The sequence below is a fragment of the Rhinatrema bivittatum genome, chromosome 5 (genome assembly GCF_901001135.1).
Source record: "Rhinatrema bivittatum chromosome 5, aRhiBiv1.1, whole genome shotgun sequence".
In the NCBI taxonomy this organism is placed as follows: Eukaryota; Metazoa; Chordata; class Amphibia; order Gymnophiona; family Rhinatrematidae; genus Rhinatrema; species Rhinatrema bivittatum.
Window position 1 is genome coordinate 268,115,010 of NC_042619.1, and position 14,553 is coordinate 268,129,562.

The window sequence follows — 14,553 nt, forward strand, 5'->3', positions numbered from 1 at the left end:
TGTGATCAATTCAAAAGGAATTGTATCTGCCATTTCTTTAATAAAATTTGTGAATGACAAATCTTCTGGAGGGGATTTCTCTCTCTCCTCTGGTGGAGAGGGCTCTGACTGTAGTTACTCTGACTCCGTATCAACATCCTTCCAAGGCGTATATTGAGGATGATAAGGGGAGTCGGGGTCCCCTGGTTGTATATGATGCTTTGATTTAAACACAGCTTTTATTGGTATCGTTGGTAGTGAGGGCATCGAAGGGGAATCGATGGGCCTCAATGGCATCAGTGGAAATCGATTCTGTGTATCCCCCGATGGACCTGGATGTGTTGGCATTGATGGATCCTTGAAAGGCATCGAGGGTTTCTTCGGAACTTGATGTCGATTGAGCCCAGATGGTCCTGGGGCAGAATCGGAGTCCCCACCGTCCTCATCCGATGATCTGGGAATCAGGATGGCTGGAGCCACCGGTGGGTGTATCGGCATTGATGGCGTCGATGGTTGTACCGATGGAATCTGTGCCGGTGTCGGAGGAAAGGCTTCTATCAAGGCATCGAGTCTATTCAGCAAAGGCTGAAAAATTGACTGGTCCATTGCCGATGCCGGTACCGATGGTACTGTCGGAGGCTGTAGATTCCTTAAAGCCTCGATGACGGCTTGTTGGACTAAAGTAGTCACCTCTTCGCTTGAAATCGGGGCAGTGTCCACTGCCACTGGGGAAGGTACTGCTGGCACTATTGGCACTTACACGATGATTCGTGGTGGCACATCCTCTGACACCGAGCCCGGTGGAGAGCGCCACGGTTCCTCGTGTACAGCCGGTGGAGTTGGCTCTAGTACACGGACCTTCTTTGGCATAGGTTCGATGGATTTCGATCCTGAGGTCGATGCTTTGCTATCCGATGGGGGTCGATGGATCGGTGGCGATGCCGCTTCTTTTCTCGATGACCCTTCGATGCTGAAGAAGATGCTATCGAGGATATTGACGGTGCCGGTGACTGTCATCGGTTTGTTTCTCACCTCGATGTTTAGTTACTGAGGGAGGTGTTACCCTTGGGGACTACGTCGACGATGGAATCTTTTAAAACAATTCTTCCATCTTATCCAAACGGGCACGCCTGCTCTTCGGTGTCATCTGGGCACAGGTTGAGCAAGCCCGGATGTCGTGGCCTGATCCCAGATACAGAACACATACATAATGTGGGTCAGTAATGGACATAGTCCAGTTACAATCTGGACATTTTTTAAAACTGGAGGCCATGATAAAGTTGTGGCCTAATAACGGTTGATGCTAGGCAGGAATCGATAGTGAGGTGACCGGAATCGATCAAAAACTAACCAAAATATGTACTCACCAAGACTATGTCGCAGGAAGACCCAATTATGAAGAAAATGTGACTGAAAAAGTTTTCTTCCCTTAAGAAATAGGATGGAATTCTTTTTCCAGAGCTCCTGATCTGCTTTGCTACAGCAAGGCGGAAACAAAAGAGACTGAAGGGAGGTCTCTGTGGCTGAGAATAACATGGCATGCTGGGCATGCTCAGTAGGCCCAGAGTGCCAGCCAAAAGTTTCTAGAAACTTTTGACAGAAGTTTTCCGTACCAGGGCTCCATCTGATGATGTCACCCATATGTGAGGACTATCATCCTGCTTGTCCTGGGATAAACCAAGTGAACATCAAGTTATTTGAGATGTTTCCCACCTTACTATTCTTTTCACTGAATTTATAAAAAGCCTATTCTGCACAGTTTTAGGAAAGTCAAATTTTTCAGCAGATATGATAAACTAGAAAGCAGAGATGCTAACCTGTAGCAGGTATTCTGAGGACAAACAGGATGTTAGTCCTCATACGTAGGTGACATCATTAGATGGAGCCCCGCATGAAACTGAACTCAAAGAATCTAGAACTTTCAAACATGCCCTACTGAGCATGTGTGCTGTAGTCACCACCCTGCCCCCTAGGCAGAGTCCCTCAGTCCATGATATAGCTAATACATGGAAAACCAACTACCAGGGAAGGTGGGTGGGTTTCATAAGGAGTAACATCCTGCTACCCTCCGAGAACATCTGTTACAGGTAAGCAACTCTGCTTTCTCAGAGGACAAGCAGGATGGTAGTCTTCACACTTGAGTGAATCCCTAGCTATAGGCTGTCCGAGCAGGACAATGCAGGAAACCGCACAGTGCTGAAGCACTACCAATCTCCTTTTTGCTTGTGAAGCAGCTGACCCACAAGGGGTCCAGGCTAGAGAAGAGTTGGGTTCTACAACGAAAAACCATATAAATGACAGACACAAAACCCTCATGCGTAGCAGGGGCGCCTAAGCCAGAGGAGTGATGCGAGTGCGAGCGGAAGCATACTCCGCATCTCGGAAAACATTACAAGCAGGGTTTTGGTCAGTAAACCCCGACAATGATAGTAGGTCTGGAACCTCCTGGGTACAGGAAAAGCCTAGTATTATAAACAAGGGAAGGACTCTTGGACGAAGTCTGCAGTGTTTCCTTCGGTTTCAGAAGAACTGAAAACCCAACTGGGGCCCAAAAAACTCCCCAGAAAGAAACTATGGTCCACTGACATCCGGAGGACAGGATGTCTCTGCAGAAGTGTGCCCATATGTGGCTGACAGGCACAATGGGCAGAAGCCCAAGCAACACTTGGAGAATAATCAGCATCATAACAGGGCCTGGGACAGACCTTACATGCTGAAGCAGACCTAGCTGACCATGCAGGACAGTGACAAGAGTCTCAGGGGATGAAGTCAACCCCTGAATCAGATGCTAGCCCAAACTCCTGAGCAGGGAGAGAAGTTAGACCTGAAGCTCACCACACATTGCACCTTGTCAAGGGCAGGACTATCCATCTTGTCTACAAGATGGATCAGGTGAGCAGGAAGGCACTTTGGGCAACCTAGTGAAGGGAGAAGAGCTAAAGGCAGTAATGGCCTGAACCTGGCAAAAATATAGGGAAAAGTCCCTGCAGGTATACACTGAGATAGACCAGAAATGCCTTAGCTTCTCCTCCCCTCTCCCTGACATTCATATGGAAGTCAGAGGCAGCGAGAATACAAGGACTCAGGTCACTGGACTGCTAGGGTAAGCACAAGTCGCTAGGTTGTATATCCCAAGCACAAGCAAATAACACACTGTCTATTTCAGTAGGCAGTTAACCACTGAGATAGTTTCAGCTGTTCCAAGTAGGCTGAGGGCTCTGAGAGCAAATTCCTCAGGGAAGAAATCCAGAAACACTCCACTAACAAATAGGAAGCTGGGGTGCCGCAAGTTCAAACCCCTATTAAACAGGATTTCTTCACCAGCCCAGAAACCCTAAGGGTACCAGTGCAGGGCCAGGGTGATCTCAGAACCACTTGTCAAGCACCTGGCTTAGGTATTAATACCTCAGATTGCAAATACTTCCAAGGAAGCAAGCGATCCAGTAATAGAACAATTGTTGCATGAACCAGGACTCCCCTGCATGAACCAGGGTTCTCTCTAAAATGGGGATATATAGCTTACAAGCCATTGCAACCAAGAGCAGCACTTCTGTTGTGGGATTCCTTGTCCCCAACTCCCTCAGACATGGTTATGAAAGGCACACTTGCCAATTAGATTGACTAGAACCCTCCTCACTGAGGTAGGGGCCCCGCAGGTGAGAATGACTGGCCATAGTGGCCCATTGAGCTCAGGTGACTCCTGGATGGGAGAAACCCTTAAGGTTCACCTGGGAACTACTCTGGAAAGGCTTCCTTGCAAAATAGATCTGCTGTGCCTTAGAACAACCTATGGAGAGCGCAACCCATTGACTAGTTCTAGGAGCTAGCGAGGAACCGAGAGCACTCATCAATCAGTAGTGGCAACATAACTTCCCCAGAAACAGAGAACGAGGGAAACCCCTTGTAGGGGTGGACAATCGTGCATCCAGAGGGAGGACCCATAAGGGTTGCTCTGAAACCCAATCATACCTCCCCTTTCTGCAGGGAGAGGAGTAATGGGAATCTGAGTCTTCCGAACCCAAAAAAAAACTTTCAACTCTCCAATTAAGAGTTGAGTGACAATCACTGATGGTTGAGGTTCAGAAGCAACCAATCCACCACCGGCAGTTACCCTCAGAAGGAGTAGACCACTACAACAATCGGAGGAGCCCCTGAAAAAATGGTCCAATGACCACTGCTGCTGTTCCCTGGCCCTGACCTCCAAGGAAATGCACAGATAAAAAAAAAAAAAAAAAAAAAAATCGAGGCTCCGGTTCAGAGATAAAAATGCCAGGGATGGAGCCTCAGAGGCTTCCACACAGAAGGAGGTATTGATATGGGAGGGGCGAAAGACATTTCTCTTCTGAGGGAGGAGAGGACTCGTGATACTAGCCTCCCAGTGTCTACTTCCCTTAGGGTTTGATCAGGAATGCAGTCCTAGGACAGTCCTGTCACTGTGGTGCACAATTTGTTGTGCTCGCCATGACGAACACACACATACACACACACAAACATACAGCAAAGGGCAACTGGGAAAAAAATATGGAGAGATTACTTACCTGATAATTTAATTTTCCTTAGTGTAGACAGATGGATCAGGACCAATGGGTTATGCTCCCTTGCCAGCAGATGGAGACAGAGTCAGATTTCAAAGCTGACGTCACCCTAGATACACCCCTGCAGTGACCTCAGCCCTTCAGTATTCTCTTCAAAAGCCACTGTGGACACACTATTGAAAAACCGTGATTTAAAAAATGATTAAAAACAGATAACTATCTGTACTCAACCAAACACTAAACCCCAGTAAGAATATAGATGCCCTGATCTAGGAATTGGATGACTGCTTACCCACAATCTCTAGAAATCGATATCCACTCCATGGGCGAATCCTTGGCACCTTTCTTGGGCAGCTGTGGGCGGGATGCAGAGTCCATCTGTCTACACTAAAGAAAATGAAATTTTCAGGTAGGTAATTTCTCCATTTCCTAGTATGTAGCCAAATGGGACTCAGGACCAATGGGATATACAAAAGCTACTCCCAATCAGGACGGGAGGCTGCCCGTGGTCCGGTTAATATCGCCCTTGCAAAGGCTGAATCCTCTCGGGCCTGTACATCCAGGCAATAGAATCTGGAGAAGATGTGCAAGGAGGACCATGTCACCACTTGGCAGATATCAATGGGAGACAGTCAAGCTTCTGCCCATGAGACTGCCTAAGCCCTAGTGGAATGAGCTTTAACCTGAGAAGGTAATGGCTTTCCTGCCTCCGCATAGGCTCCCGTGACCAACTCCATAATCTAGCGATCAATGGTAGCCCATGAAGCTGGTTTGCTCTGCATCCTTCCACCATGAAGGGCAAACAGGCGGTCCATCTTTCGGACCGGTTCTGAAACTTCCAGATACCGCACCAAAAGTCTACTGACATTCAAATGACAGAGGCAGCGGTATTCTTCCACGTCCTTCTGCTTATCTAGGGCTAGCAACGAAATGGACTGAGTCAAATGAAATTCCAAGACTACCTTGGGCAGAAGGATGGAACAGTATGAAGTTGTAATAATCCTGGAGTCATCCAGGATTATGCTGAGCATATACCGCTTTCAAGGTTAATAAACACAAGGAAAGACTACGCAGTGGCTGAAAGGAGGGCCCTTCCAAAATTTCTAATACTAGATTAAAATTCCACAAGGGAACCAGCCACCGTAGAGGTGGCAGGAGATGCTTCACCCCTTTCAGAAAAAACAAGCCACATCCAGATGAGCCGACAGGCGGGTTCCGTTAACCTCGCCCCTGAAACAGGAGAGAGCGATGACCTGGACCATCAAGAAGGAAAGGGTCTATAACCTTTATTCAAGCCGTACTGCAAAAATTCCAGAATTAGTGGGATTTTAACCGCCCAAGGGGGAACACCGTGTTCCTCTCATCAGGCCTAGATACTCTCCAGACCCACACATACGCTAGGGACAAGCGCGGAGTAAGGTGGCAATTACTGCCGCAGAATATCCTCGCTTCATCAGGCAAGCCCTCTCAAGGGCCAGACCGTAGGACAGAATAGAGTCAGATCCTCGTGAAGGACTGATCCCTGTGCAGTGAGAGGGATATGGAGGTCCTCCACCAGGAGTCTCTGCATGTCCACATACCATGGATGCCTGGGCCAACATGGAGCTACTAGTAGGACTAATCCCTGTGGTGCTCCATTCTGCAAATGATCCTGCCTAGCAGGAGCCATGGAGGCAAAGCGTATAGCAACTCTTCTTCCAACCAGTCCTGAACAAGAGCATCGATCCCCAAGGACCATGGATCTCTTCTGCAACTGAAGAATCGGGGAACCTTAGCATGCGGCAGCAGGTTGATGGACGGGAGACCTCAGCGATCTAACATCAGCTGAAAGGCTTTAGCCGACAAGGCCCATTCTCCTGGATCCAGACTCTCCATGCTTAAAAAGTCTGCTCTGACGTTGCCTTTTCCTGCAATGTGGGAGGCTGAGATCATCTGTAGATAGATCTTCTTATGGAATGGGCGGAAATACATCTCCTGTGACACTTGCCAGCTCTTGGTTACACCCTGGTGGTTGATGAATGCTACCGTCATTGCGTTGTCAGACATTATACAGACTGCTTGACCCTGGAGTCTGTGGCCGAATTGTAGACACGCCAATCTGACTGCCCGGGCTTCCAGGCGGTTGATGTTCCAGAGGGCCTCTTCCTTGGTCCAATATCCCTGGGCCACCAGTTCCTGCACCGAGCTCCCCAGCCCTGGAGGCTCGCGTCTGTTGTGAGGGCCATCCAGTTTGCAGAGGACAGGGATGCACCCCTGCTCAGATGAGCTTCCTGGAGCCACCGCTGGAGCAGAGAGCATACTCCCATCGGTAAGTGGAGGCGAATCAAATAGTCTTGAGACTTCAGGTTCCAACGTGACAGTATCTGGCAAGTACTCAAACATTAGATAGATCACAAGCTACTGTTGCTTATTAATTTCCTTAACAGTTTATGGATTTAACCTCTAGGAACTTATCCAAACCTTTTTAAACCCATTAACACTAATTGCTGAAATCACATCCCCTGGCAATGAATTCAAGAGTTTAACTATGCGCTGAGGGAAAAAGAATTTTCATTCAATTTGTATTAAATGAGCTACTTGCTAATTTCATGGAGTGCCCCTGGTCTTATTATCTGAGAGAGTAAATAACTGATTTACATTAACTTGCTCAAGTCCTTTCATGATTTTCTAGACTATCATCTACCTCCTCAGTTGTCCTTCACCCAGTGTTTCATATCCACCCTCATTCTCCTCTTGTAGAGGACTCTGCTGAAAATAAATTGAGAGCCCCAGTTTCTCTGACTCATGCAGCTTTAATAAATGTTTGTTATATCTGATGGCGCAGGGTTTGTTGCAGCAGGTGCTGTGGACTACTGTTGATGTTGCATATGGTTGACTATTTTGTTGATATAGTCCTTTGACAACCTAGTCTTCCTCTTTCCAGAGGCAGGGAAGGTTGGGAAGTAGTTTGATCCTGTCATGGTACTTTGCAGATTGCTTCTACAGGGTATTTTATTTACTCCCCAGATATACCTGGTTCTTCGAGCACCTTTCTAACCTTAGCACAATCTGCAGTTTATACCCATACCCAGGCACAAAAGCATTTCTCCTTTCTTCCCCCACTCCCTAAAAAAAAAAAAAAAAAAAAAAACCCACAACATCTAACCTGTCTCACTTTTACTCTCTTAAAAGTGTTCTGGCAGGGCAAGGTCCTTTAGTCCAAAGAATCCCACTGTCAGATGCTGCTGCAGCCAGTTCCAGAAGTCTGGAAATGGTAGCATGGGTCCATTAGTTTTTGAGTTTGATAAACTTCCCATTGCTGCCACCATTTGTGGTAGCGTAGTGTGGATTTTCGGGCTTCGGGGGCCAGAGGGCAAGAAAAGAGTCTGGACTCTGCTTCCAGCAAGAATAACCTTTATTCTCCTAAGCCAGCTCCTTAGCTTGTCTCAGGTCACATCCTCCCTCTGTCTCTATCCTCTCCTCTGTTCTCGCAGCCATTTTTTGCTCCTGTGGAAAGGCTAAGTGCACGAAGTCTGCCTGTCCTAAAGGGCACCTGCTATCAGGGCCCTCTGCAGTCCACTGGATGGTCCACGGGCATTAAGCCCCAGGGTGGACTATCTATCCTCACCAACTATTAAGCACCCCACACATCTCCCTTGTAAAATAACACAACCACCAGAAACACAGCAGCCAGGGCATAGGGCCATCTGCTTCCCCACACTGAACACTCAGCCATCTGTTTCCCCACGCTGCATGTAGGGCCATCGGGTTCCCAATCTGCATCTACAGTCATTCGGTTAATTCGGCAGCCAAATGTCAAACGTCATAACCCCCATTAAAGGTTCAGCCACCATAAAACCTTAGTGCCGGGTAAAATCCTCCAGGTGGGAGTGAATGGAACACTCCTATTGCAGGCAGGGGTGCACCTACATGGATCCCCGCGTCTGCAGGGAAATAGTGGAGACGATCCACCACATGTTCGCCCAGAGTTCTGGCAGCTCAGTGGTCAGCATCTCCCCAGAAGCAGGGCCACAGCTGCATGAGTTGGTTCCTCCCTTCAGCTAGAAATCCACAGACATAATGGATGGATCATGCAAGATTTTAAAGGAGAACGATTGTAATATTATCATTATTATATGTGTGCACAAGGGGGAATGGTACCCCACAATCCCCCAATCAATTGAAGCAAATCCTGGGTGGCACATCACATACTCACACCTATGCCAGCTCCTTAGCTTGTCACAGGACACATCCTTCCTCTGACTCTATCCTCTCCCTCTGTTCTTGCAGCCCATGTCCCCTTTCTCAATCCGTCTCATCCCCTCAGTTTCTCTCCTCCTCGCCAGAATTCCTTCTTTCAGTTCCTCTCCCAGACCTTCCCTTTTACATCTATTTCCAATTGCCAGCTAGCTTTCTCTGTCCTGCATTCTCAGCCTAGCTCCTCTCTGTCTGTCTGTCCCTTTCCCTGTCCCCCTCACCTCTTTTGTTCCTAGGAAAAGGCCAAAGGAGGAAGTCTGCCTGTTCTAAAGGGCACCTGCTATCAGGGCCCCCTGTTGTCCATTGGTTGGTCCAAGGGCATTAAGCCCCAGGGTGGACTATCTATCTTCACCAACTATTAAGCATCCCACACATCCTCCTCGTAAAATAACACAACCACCAGAACCACATCAGCCAGGACATTGGTCTATCTGCTTCCCCACACTGAATGCGGACTCATCTCTTTTCCCATGCTGCATGCAGGGCCATCTGGTTATCCACCTTGCATTTAGGGTCATCTGGTTTCCTATCTGCGTCTACGATCATTTGGTTGTTTTTGGCTCAGCAGCCAAATGTCAAACATCATAAGATACATTGAAAGAACAGCCATCTTAGGAACATAGTGCCAGGTTTAATCCAGTAGTGAGTGTTGAAGTGGTTGCATGTATGCCCTTGCCCACAACACTACCTCCAAGATTGCCACCAAACAGAGATCTTGGAGATAGCTCCAACACAGTCGGGCATATCGTGCTCTTCAACTGACGCACTTGGGACATCAACTTCCTTATCCGCGTGGTCGGAAAAAAGTCCTTGCCCTACTTGGTGTTGAACAGGACTCCCAGATATTCCAAGGACTGGGAGGGTTTGAGACTGCTTTTGTCCAGGTTTACTACCCAACTGAGTTCCTGAAGCAAAGTGGTCACCATGTTGGTCACTCTGAGACTCTCTTCCACAGACTTGGCCTGGATCAACCAGTTGTCCAAGTACGGGTGCACCCGGATTCCCTCTTTTCTCAATGTTGTCGCTATGACCACCATAATCTTGGAAAATGTTTTGGGGGTGGTGGCTAGGCCAAAGTGCAGTGCCCAGAACGGACAATGGCGACCCAGTACCACAAAGCGTAGAAAACTGTGTTCTTGACAGATTGGAATATATAGGTAGGCCTCGGATAGGACCAGGGAGGTTAAGAACTCTCCCAATTGTACGGCCATTATCACAGAGTGTAGGGTTTCCATGCGGAAGATGTCTGTTGACGCTCTTGAGGTCCAGGATGGGGCGAAAGGAACCTTCCTTCTTGGGTACGATGAAATAGATAGAATGCCCCATATTTTCCTGAGGCACAGGTACTGGGATTATAGCCCTCATCCTGAGGAACCTTAAAAGAGTACTTTCTACTACCTGCTTCTTGTGCTGGGAGTGGCAAGGAGACATCTTGAATATGTTCCAAGGAGTGTTGTGAAATTCCAGCGCATATCTTTCTCGTATGTCCTCCAGTACCCATTTGTCCGAAGTGATCTCGACCCGCCTCTGGCAGAAGAGGAACAATAGACACCCCTTGTTCCAAGCATAAGTTGGCAAATTTTCATTGGGATATTCAGGACGAACCTGAACTCGAGCCTGCCCCTTTCTTGGGCTGTCAACTACGAAAGGACCAAGATCTCTGAAATGTCAAGTTTCTGTAGGGGCAAAAGCGTTGGGAGCCCCTGGATCAACCCCTCAAAGGCGAGGGGCGCTATAACTGCTCCCTCATCTTCTGGTAGCCAGGGAACTGGAAAAATTCCACCCAAGAGAAGGCAGTCAAATCCATGCCTAGCCCAGGAGGTGCTGGGGTAGATACCGTTGAATTTCCCTCTCCCATGGATAACCCAGTCCCAGGGGTACGTCCAGTTAAGGCTGTGGCTAACCCATCCTCTGAATGGGAGGAGCCGGGCTTAGCAAAGTCCGTGGAGGCCAACTCTCCCTGGGCTTCTTCACAGTGCTGAAATAAATTGGAATCCAGTTCAGACAAGCAGCGCAGAGAGAAAGATGCTTGTGTTTCTTGGCTCCAGAGCCATTGACAGCGGTAACTGTGTGTTCTGTCAGCTCGTGCTTAAAATTTTATGTGCACCTAGGCGGCACGCAGCGAGGTACACGCATAGCCTATGTGCCCGGCTTTACCTGCATTCTGCGCTTAGTAGGTTATGTCTGCGTATGTTCGCACACAGTGCAGACATTCTATGGAGGGCAATACGGCACGCAAAAAGGTGGGCGTGAGATGGTGCTGCTGCAACCTATGACATGGTGTGCTGACCAAGCCTAAAGTGGGGCCTAGCCCACCAGGGGGCCACTCAACCTGCATGTAAGTCCACTTCCCCTTACCCCAATGGGATCAGGAACGTCATCTGTACAGCACGTTGAGCTAGGAGACCAGAGAAAATCTTACCGAAACCCCTCCAAATGTGTCTGAATCAGGAAGTAAATCTCTTAAAAAAAAAAATCCAAAAACCTTACCTGGGCTCAGTGCTTACTGGCTGAGTACAGAGACCATCTCCGGCTGCGGGGGAAGAAGGCTTTGGAAATCACCACCACGCTCTGCTTCCTGCTGCCTTTCAGCTGCTTAAGCAGCAAAGTCCATGCCGGGAACCAGCTACCGGACCAAGGCATACCTCTGAAGGATCTCAGAAATTGTCTCAGGAATTCTCAACTGGGGAGGGACCGCAGGAGAGCTGGGCTCAATTTTTTTCTCCAATTTAAATGCAGAATTTCTCCTTCCAAAAATTACAGCAATCCCCATAGGGAGAGGTATGTCCATCTGCTGGAGACTGAGAAATACTGAAGGGCCGACATAACTGCAGGGGTGTATGTAGAGTGACGTCAGCTCTGAAATCTGACTCAGTCTCCATCTGCTGGCAGGCGAGCATAACCCATTGGTCCCAAGTCCATCTGGCTACATGCTAGGAAAAGAGCCCTCTACTGTAGAAAAACAGACAATGAGCAGTACTCAAATAATAGCCACCTACTCTAGCAAGTGGAGACCATGTGCTGCCAAAAGGAAAAATCACAGAATGAGTGATGACACCTTCCCGCCAGTGCTCCCCAGCACTTTGTGGTGCAGGACTAATGAGGAGGCCAAGACCATGACGTGGCAATGGTAGAACCATTGCTTGGCTGAGAACTGCACAGACAGGGAGAATGCTGCATGCCATTGCTCGAGGTGCTCGGAGTAGATGTCTTGCCTACCTGAACACTCGGGCTGTGCTCTACTGTCACAGTAACTCACAGCGGAGTGAACAGGAATATTGCGACGACAGTGTCCCCAGTACCACAGGTGAACTGAGAATGGCATGGATGTGGGTGGGTGTAAGATTCTACAGCATCACCCACTCCAGTAGCCGATAATGCTCCAAGAGGCTGGACACAGCCCTTGAAACTGTGTCGGGAATGGCTCACGTTAGTTTCCCCTCATGGAATGACAGCAGCGAAGTCCATGGTAACAGACTGTGCCCATGTAGCCCTGCGGCCATGATCCGCAGCATCCGACCACATCCAATGTTGATGGTGCCTATGGGGCCCATGGTGCTATCACACTCACCAACGAAGAGTCATAATCAAGGGCATCAAATGACATGGCACCCAGGGCTTAGAGTGTGCTTGACCAAATCAGGATCAGTTTGATGGCACATAGCGCCATCCCCGGCACCACAGGCACCTGCGGACATCGACTGCCCAGCAGCAATGATAGACTCCCTGTGCCCGAAGGTATTGAGGGGATGCGAGGGGCGCCTGCAGGCAGAGGCTCTGCAGCCCCAACATGGCTCATCACAGTACCTGTGCCAAAGGAACCGATGGCTGCCAACGCCATCAACTGTTCCCCTCGGCTCACCTATTTGTCAGAAGGTGTCTATGCACGCACCCAGGCGGGGCCTCCAAGGCCACCCGATACCAACGGCTCAGGGCCCCTGAGATCATCAGCATCCATGGTGTCCAATAGCTGTAGCCAGTGACGGGACAGCACGGTGCTTCTCAGTGCCCCGTCAAGACATTGCCAAGGAGCCTCGAGGGCACAGGACCACTGCCCCTAGATGCCTCGGCATACCAGTGTGCCTTGAGTAGATGGTGACCCCGGAGCTCGATCTGACCAGGATTGAAATCTCTGTTGCCCAAGGGCTTCAGTGGCATTTGAGGGCTCTCAAGAGCCCCAGCGAACGATGCTTTGAGGATGACCAGGGTGCTCAATGGCGATTCCAGTGCCTCCTTGATGGTGCTCGATATAGTTGAGAGTGGCAATGAAAGGCATCGGTGGCCAAAAACGCCCAATGGCCCAGCACCCCGATGGCATTGAGGCCACATACCTTGATGGAATTGAGGGCGTCGATAATACCAAGGGCACTGCAGGCATCGAGGGCACAGAGGCCTCAACATTGAGGTCAGCCCCAACAGCATTAAGGGGGAACCATGGCACTCAATGGCCGACCTGGTTTCCAGATGCTAGAGGTTGGTGCCACTACTCCCCCACATTGAGGTACATCGAGATTCCACATCCACATATGCCTACGGCACAGAAGGCACTTATGGTATCGAGGGCGGTCGTGCACCTCAGTGACATAGAGGGCATCAAGTGTGAACATGGTGCTTAATGGCGATCTTGGTTCCTGCCATCGATGTATCAGATCAACGGTGCACTGGTCACAGATATGCATGGGCAACTGTTACTGGGCATGGTGCTGAAAGTGCGGCAGCAAGCTGCTTGCCCTGGTTCCTGCTCACCATATCTTCCCTCTCAGCAAGCAGGAGGGAAGGCTATGTCATCCAGGGCTCCTGCCCGGAGAGACTAGCTCTTTTGAGTGTGAGGAGAACGAGCTCTCTCCGCCCACCCCACCCCAAACAGGAATGTTATGGTTCTTGATCTCTTCACTGTCTGACCTCCATCGATGCCGATCAATCAGTGAAATGACATGGAATTCCTGCCCAGGTAGAACTCATGCAAGTCCCCAGGCTCAGTGGCCTATACAGATCACCCACGGTCTGCACTCAGTCAGTCCTGCAAGAACCAGACAAAAAGGTACAAAAACAGAAGATGAGACAGATACTAAACTGCAGGTGCAGTATCTTTTTTTGGGGGGGAAAAGGGAAGAAAGATTGCCAGACTGCACAGTGACTAAGGCCAGTCATGTGGCTGGAAGACAGAGGAAAGAGAAAAAAGGGAAAAGGAATAAAACTACAAAAGGTAAAGGAAAGAAAATAGCTGCAATGCCAGAAAAATCACTTACAAAGACTGAGGAAGAGAGCAAAGATGAATGCCATGAGACACACAGCTCCCGCGACCACACAGCTCCGGGATGGGGGGACTACAGCTGCACATTCTCAGTAGGGCATGTTTGAAAGATCTAGATTCTTTGAAATCAAAACTCCATGCTGGGCTCCATCCGATGATGTCACCCACATGTGAGGACTACCATCCTGCTTGTCTTCGGAGAATATATATATTTTTTTAAATGTAGCTATTGTAGTTATTTCAGGAATACACAGCATAAACATTTGTACCACTTCTGTGTATATAGTCATCCCGTCTTCTGTGTCCGAATATAATCTAGCATTATGCCACAGCCAACAGGTATAAAAAAAAACAAACCGTAATATAAAAAAAAAAAAAAAAAATAGATGTTAAATCCCTTATTTTAGCTATCATCCTCAGCAGGGTGTCCAAAAGAAAAAGAAAAGTAGACCGTTCTACAGCAATCAGTATTCAAGAAGGAAAAATAGTAGTATAAAATTAGTATTTACTTGAAAACCAGTCTAACCATAAGGCCTGTCAACTATTTAA

The 14,553-nt window shown here is 48.7% G+C and overlaps 1 protein-coding gene across 14 annotated transcripts in view; it reads right to left on the reverse strand.

The window, feature by feature from the left end:
• TIA1 (TIA1 cytotoxic granule associated RNA binding protein) overlaps positions 1-14,553 on the reverse strand; it is a 144,530-nt gene that overhangs the window by 82,958 nt on the left and 47,019 nt on the right. The gene's annotated exons all lie outside the window — the stretch shown is intronic.